General features: G+C 51.6%; 1 pseudogene; it reads left to right on the top strand.

Annotated features, from left to right (window-relative positions):
* Positions 1-929: 929 nt before the first annotated feature.
* Positions 930-6,457, top strand: LOC120860630 (annotated as a pseudogene).
* Positions 6,458-6,839: the final 382 nt, after the last annotated feature.

Raw genomic sequence — 6,839 nt, 5'->3', positions numbered from 1 at the left:
ATAGTGGGTCCCTGCTGTATAGCACAGGGAATTCAGCTTCATTCTCTGTGATGACCTAGAGGATTGGGGAGGTCCAAGAGGGAGGGGTATGTGTATACATATAGCTGATTCATTTCATTGTACAGCAGAAAATAATACAATATTGTAAAGCAATTATACTCCAATTTAAAAAAAATCTTCAAATCATACAAAACTATTTGGATAGAGTTCAATCTCAGGTATATTCATCTTTATACTTATTGAGTCCTAAATATAATATAATCTTTAATTATTTTTGTAAGCAAGAAGGGGCCTAGAAAGACCAAAGGTGCTGACAGCAGACAGAAGTCATAATGAGGCTATGTGTGTGCTCCTTCAAGGTTCCTATAAAACCATGAGCCAACTTGACTGGCCTCACACCCAGCCCTTGTTCCCCAGTAGCACCTGAACCTTTCCTATTTGGGGACTTGAAGGTCAATAGTAATTCACTGTCCTCTGACGCTCCAGTGATGGCTGAGATTGGTAGGAAGAGTCAACAGGTGGAGGACGAGAGGGCCTCCTATTTAAAGCTTGACTGAAGGATGAAGCTCAGCTTGGGCCCACACCCTTGTGACCCTTGACCTAGATGAGGCGCCCCTCCCAGGACTCCCCCTGCAGCCCAGGGAGGCCAGGGTGGGCCTTGCAGAGGCCCTGCAAGGACAGCTCTGAACACTCAGCAGGAGCCCGGGGGCTGCAGTGCACAAGCCTGGATCCTTCTCCCACCCAGTGAGGGGAGTGAGGGGATCCTGACCTGCAGACAACAGGAGCCTGTCCCCCCTCCACTGTCTTGTCGGGAGACCTGGGACAGGAGGTTGCCCCTTCTTTCTCCTTATCCAGCCAGCTGTCCCTGATGGGTCCCCTACGTCATCCCTGTGTCTGTACACAGATGCCCTGATGGGAAGTTCGTGGCCATGGCCTGTACCCCCTGGAGCAATGTCAAGTGTGTGGACCAAGAATCAGGTACCCTGGCCCATGGGGAGGCCCTGGATCCATGAGCCAGAGACTGTCCATCACTCCCTCTCCCTCCACGAGCAGTTCACACACACGCACGCACACACACACACACACACACACACACACACACCTTTACAAATGAGCATTATACATGGTGCAAACAAACAAAAAATCAGATATCAGGATCAAACGTTAAGGAACTATCCTCAGGTTTGAAAAGACATTGATCTCTTGTGCATTAACTATAGGTTTCGTTTTGTGAAGCCCAAGAATACTGATGTGGGTAGCCTATCCCTTCTCCAGGGGAACCTCCCAACCCAGGAATTGAAGCGGACTCTCCCGCATTGCAGGGGAGTCTTTACCAGCTGAGCTGCCCAGGAAGCCCTGCATACGGCTGTGTGCAGACGCCATCCTTGTGCTTCAGGAGCGGGTGCGCATCTTTGTCCACAAGACCTACCTCTCCACGTCCTCCTCCAAGTCCTACGACCTGTTCCTCATGGACCTGTGTGAGGGGGAGCTGGGGGGACCCTTGGATCAGGGGGCTCCCGCTCAGAGGACCACCATGGTCACCCTGATCAACACCACCACCATCACCACCACCACCACCACCACCACCACGCCGGGACTTCCTGCTCCGGGCAGCCAGCTTTGACGTGTGTGAGAGCATGGAGGAGTGCAGGGGCTCTGGGCCTGTTGGGCTCCAGGCATCCACCAGCAACGGGATCTTACGAGGCAATGGGACAGGGTACCTGCCTGGGCGGGGTCGAGTGCTGTCTTCCTGGAGCTGAGCTTTTGTGAGCATCCAGGAAGAGACGACAGAAGACCCACTAACTTACAAATCCCGGCTGATGGTGGTGGTGAAAATGGACAACTCCATCCAGCCAGGGCCCTTCTGGGCTGTTCTCAAGTCCCTGTACACAGAGAAGCTGGACGAGAATGAGCGAGACCTCATGCACATCACCCACATCGCTCAGCTGCTTGAGGTCTTTGATCTTCGTGTGATGGTGGCCAACAACCTCAACAACGAGGCCTTCATGAACCAGGAGATCACCAAGGCCTCCCTTGTCCGCCAGACCAACCGGGTTAAGGAGTGCTTGGCCAGAGGCACCTTCTCAGGTATGAAACAGGCTGAGGAGCTGGTGTCCCAAAGGCAGGGGACTTCTGTCCAGGAGCCTTCTGCAGAATCGGGGTTGGTCTGAGTAGCCTTCTGAGTCATCTCAGCCACCGATGTCCTGGAGATGCTGTGGCTCTGCTCCTGAAACCTAGAGGCCCCAGCCTGAGACTGTGGTCGCGTGGTGCTCACAGACTGTGGCTTCAGGAGGAAGCAGGTACCTGGGAGCAGTGTCGCCCCGTGGGCTGGTGGTCCCATATTCTTTCACCCCATCCTCACGGGATTGTCTTCTCTCACCCAGCAGATGTGGCCTTCATCCTGGATGATGGCGCCATCAGCGCCCACAAGCCCCGGTTGATTTCTAGCTGTGACTGGATGGCTGCCATGTTTGGGGGGCCATTTGTGGAGAGTTCCACCAGGGAGGTAAGGCCACGATGGAAACGGCTGGGAGGGAGAGAGGTTTATTCCCTTTCCATCTGAGGCATCTGTCACTTCACGGTACTTCCTTCAGCCTTGACTCTGTCCAAACCACCAAGTGATGGGCCCAAGAGAAGTTTATGAGATGGCTCCTATAGCCAAGGACTTTGCAATACACCAAGATGGGGAATTATGGTCACATCCCAGTTCTATAGTTTAGAAAAAACTTTTTTCTTAAAGCACTAGGAACAGATTTTTATTCAGAAACTATTGCAATAGTGGAAAAGAGACCTCAGTATAGAACTGGTTTTAATTCTTAATTGAGCCTGATCAAGTGGGGTTTATAGTCAAGAGATAGAAAAATTACTAAGAGTAAACATTAGGAGTCAGTGGGAGTTCTAGCCAAATCAAGACTGGAGTTCAAGTCTGACCTCCTTTCTACCCTTTTCTGAACTGTGACACTGACTGTCCATCCCTCAGCCTTGTAGTTAACAGTGTCCTCCTTTGTGAATCTGCTTAAAGTTCCAAGGGCCCACCCCAAGTTTCTCCAGCTGATCCGAGGTTTCCCTTGAGTATGGGGATGAGGTCTTTTATTTCTGCTGAGTACCCTTCTCAGCTCTGGTCCCTTAGTCAGTGCTCAGCAAACACTTGAATGAAAGGCTGAACAACGAATGTTAGAGCATAGCGTCCTCTAACCCAGAGAAGGGATTTCCTAAGATTTCTGGGTCAGGAAGATCCTTTGGAGGAGGGAAGGGCACCCCTTTCCAGCATTCTTCCGTGGAGAATCCCACGGACAGAGGAGCCTGGCGGGCTACAGTCCATAGGGTCGCACAGAGTCGGACATGACTTAAGCGACTTAGCACACACTGGAAAGGGAGTCCTTCTGGGAAGTGAAGAGGAGAGTTTGAGATTTGAGTTGTCTCTGCTCCCTGAAGCATGAGTGGGTTGAGATGTGCAAAGTGTGAGATGGGAACTCTCCAGAGCCACAGAAGCAGCTGTAAAGTTCCAGCTAATTCCCAGTGCAGCCTGGAGAGGCTGGCGGCTGATGAGAAAGCAGTTTCTGTGTTGGTCCCGATCTGGAGTGATCCCAGAGGCCCAGAGCTGTAGCTTCGAGCAGCCCAGAGAGACCAGCTGCTGTTCGCTCTGTTCATCCACATCCCACTTGGCACTGCTCCCCGAAGGATAGAGTGGGGCCGGGTGTAGGCGACCGGAAGGACTCCTTCATGCTTCCTCCAGACCAGAAGGATGCTAATGCGAGTCCAGGTCCTTTTAAAAGCTGTTGGAGCCCTGCTCACAGGTCCTCAGCAGATGGGTTCATTGCAGGCTGTTGGTGTGGGAGATTAGCCTTTGGGGAAGGAGGGATTCTGAGCAGGTCCAGGGATCGCAGAAGGCTGATGGCCTGTCTACGGGAGACCAAGTGTCCAGGCCAGAGACTTCTGAGTTCTTAGGAACTGCTGCTCTTTCCCGAAAGCTGGACCGTGCTGCAGCCTGCTCCATTGCTTCCCACCCACAGGTGGTATTTCCTTACACAAGCAAGAGCTGCACGCGGGCCGTGCTGGAGTACCTGTACACTGGCATGTTCACCTCCAGCCCCGACCTGGACGGCATGAAACTCATCATCCTGGCCAACTGCCTCTGCCTGCTGCACTTGGTCGCCCTCACAGGTAGCTAAGCCCAGGGGAGGCTCCTCCAGGGAGGAGGAGGAGTCAGGGGACCCCCTGGGAGATGTGATTTCTTCTCTCACCTGTCTCCTCCTAGGGGACAGGCCGCCAGCACCAAGGGGATACGTTTACATAGCGTGAGATACGTCGGTGCGTATTGTGGTTGCGGTGAGGACGTGGATGTAAAGAAATGTGTGAGAGGGATGCTTGGTGGGGTCACCTTATAGGTCTCTCTAGAGGTTATTGCGGTGTAGCAAGTGGGCACCAGTAGGTGCCAGGGCTCGAGGTTCTCAGCTTGGCCACACTCAGGCAAGATAAGAAGTCAAAAAGAACAGAACACCATTCCTCATTCCTACCCTTGCATCTCCTCCTTCCTTTCCTTTTTCTTCCCCTTTCTCATTTCCTTCTTCTCTTCCACCTTCACTTTCTCTTTCTTCTTCTAGAAACACAGTAAACACTGACCTCATTGTTGGTCACTCCTAATTCTTTGACTCCTCGAAGATCCTGTGCGCTAGAGCTCAAGTTTCAGGATGGACCAACCCCAGAGGCTTGGGTGGAGCAGGGACTGGGGCAGGAGGGAGACCAAGGAGCAGCGCTTGGGGTCCCAGGGCAGGAGGAGAGATGGTGGAGTGCAGATGAGAAGTCGTCTGGAGCCCATGGTGCCCGCCGACAGGTGGCGTTCCTGAGCTGGAGTCAGCAGGTGCGTTCCATTGATGTTGGTGTTGGTACCTGTACTGGCATTGATGTCCAGCTTAATGTCCTTGGGTGGGTTAGCGGCAGAGAGCAAGGCCTCAGATACTGAGTTGAGGTTCAGGGAAGGACCTGGTGTTAGAGCTGCTGTGGCCCTCGCCAGATGATCAAGACTGGGACTTGGCTATGAGGGAAGCAGCGATCCTCTGATGAGAAATGAGTTGAAAGGTGGCGCTTGGTCCCTGGAAGAGGTGGAAGTGATTGACCAGAATCAAATGTTAAGAGCTGAGCCTGCATAGGCAGGCCAGGGGACACTGAGGGCTTTAGGGCAGGGAGTAAGAGGCTTCGAAAGATTTCAACTGCAGAATTCCCTGGTGGTCTGGTGGTTAAGGCTGTGCTTCCACTGCAGGGGCCACGGGTTCGATCCCTGGTCAGGGAATGAAGATCACCGAGCGGCCTGACCAGTAAATAAATAAATAAGATCACAGCTGCAACAATTTGAAAAAGTGGTGCACCGTTCCCAGAACACAGAAAACAGTCCAAACTCTTCGACTAAATAACTTTTGAAAGACTTGCTATAAAGAAATGGCCCAAATGAAAAAAAAAAATGTATTCAGGTGTTTCTTTATGTTTGTTTCATCATAGCAAGCACTCAGAAACAAGTCAAACAGGCACACTGGTTAAGCACACGTGGATGGATATTGCAACATAGCCATTAAAAATGTGACCTCTCACAGCTGCATGGAAAGGCTTATAGAAAATAACATTGAATGGCCTTTCCTGTGAAATGCTTCATAATCACTAAAAAACACATTTAAAAAATATGTTTCTATGTACCTTGTCAAGGAACAGTGGAAAATGCCAAGTGTTGTATAATAGGTGACATGTTTTGTGATAGAAGCTTACTATGAAGTTATTAATTTAAGCTTAATTTTAAAAATGTTAAATATTGCACAGAAACATGTAATATGTGTTCTAGTCTCCTCCTTCACTTCCCACCTCCACTCCAGTGGGAAAGTCTTGCTCTAATCCTGGTTTCCTCACTGGTAGGAGCAGACTTAAACCTCCTGTGGCCTTTCCTGGTCTGTTGGGACTTGCTCTTTGCCCCGGAGCTCTCTTTGCCCTGCTGTGGGCCCCTGCTGGGGTCAGGGAGGGGATAAACTAGAGCCTGTCCACTCCTGTGGTTCTTCAGCCCATTCCTGGCTATGTGTGTGTCACAGAGCAGTACACAGTGACTGGGCTGATGGAAGCAACTCAGATGATGGTGGACATCGATGGGGACGTCCTTGTGTTCCTAGAACTGGCTCAGGTAGGATGACAGGGAAGGAATCTCTCCAACATTCTCAGCTCTGGGCTCTGCCTGTTGGCAGCAAATGGGGAGGGTTCGGGAGGTGGTGGGTAGGAAGGAAACCCATTGACAGACTTGGTTCCCCCAGTGGGCAGACCCATCTTATTCTCCAGGCCAGAGGATTCACCTCAACATGCCAAGAGGAGAGGCTGGCTGTGGCAGGAAGGGACGGAGACTTCAGGCAACCGTTGGGCAGGGGAGGGAACCCCAGAGCCCTGTATAGACGTGGTTGCTGCCTGCTGAGGTCATTTAAGGCACGCTGGGGACCCTCCATCTAAGATGAACTTCCTGCCTGCATTTTCCCAAGGGATAGTGTTAGTTGCTCAGTCCTGTCTGGCTCTCAGCGACCCCGTGCACTTTAGCCTGCCAGGCTCCTCTGTCTATGGGATTCTCCAGGCAAGAATACTGAAGTGGGTTGCCATTTCCTCCTCAAGGGGATCCTGCTGACCCAGGGATTGAACCCAGGTGTCCTGCATTGCGGGCAGATTCTTTTCTGTCTGAGCCACCCAAAACAGGCAAGCAAAATCTCCCCTACCAGCCCTCAGGGTGCCAAAAATTCTAAAGATTAGTTTATGAAATTAAAATATGCCAGATATGCCTGGGAGGTCAGCTCTCTAAGCCGTTTGTCAGCACCTTAGTA

This window comes from Oryx dammah, unplaced genomic scaffold (assembly GCF_014754425.2).
Source record: "Oryx dammah isolate SB20612 unplaced genomic scaffold, SCBI_Odam_1.1 HiC_scaffold_11150, whole genome shotgun sequence".
NCBI lineage: Eukaryota > Metazoa > Chordata > Mammalia > Artiodactyla > Bovidae > Oryx > Oryx dammah.
Note: the sequence above shows the minus strand (reverse complement) of the source record. Positions and strands in the feature narration are given on the sequence as shown.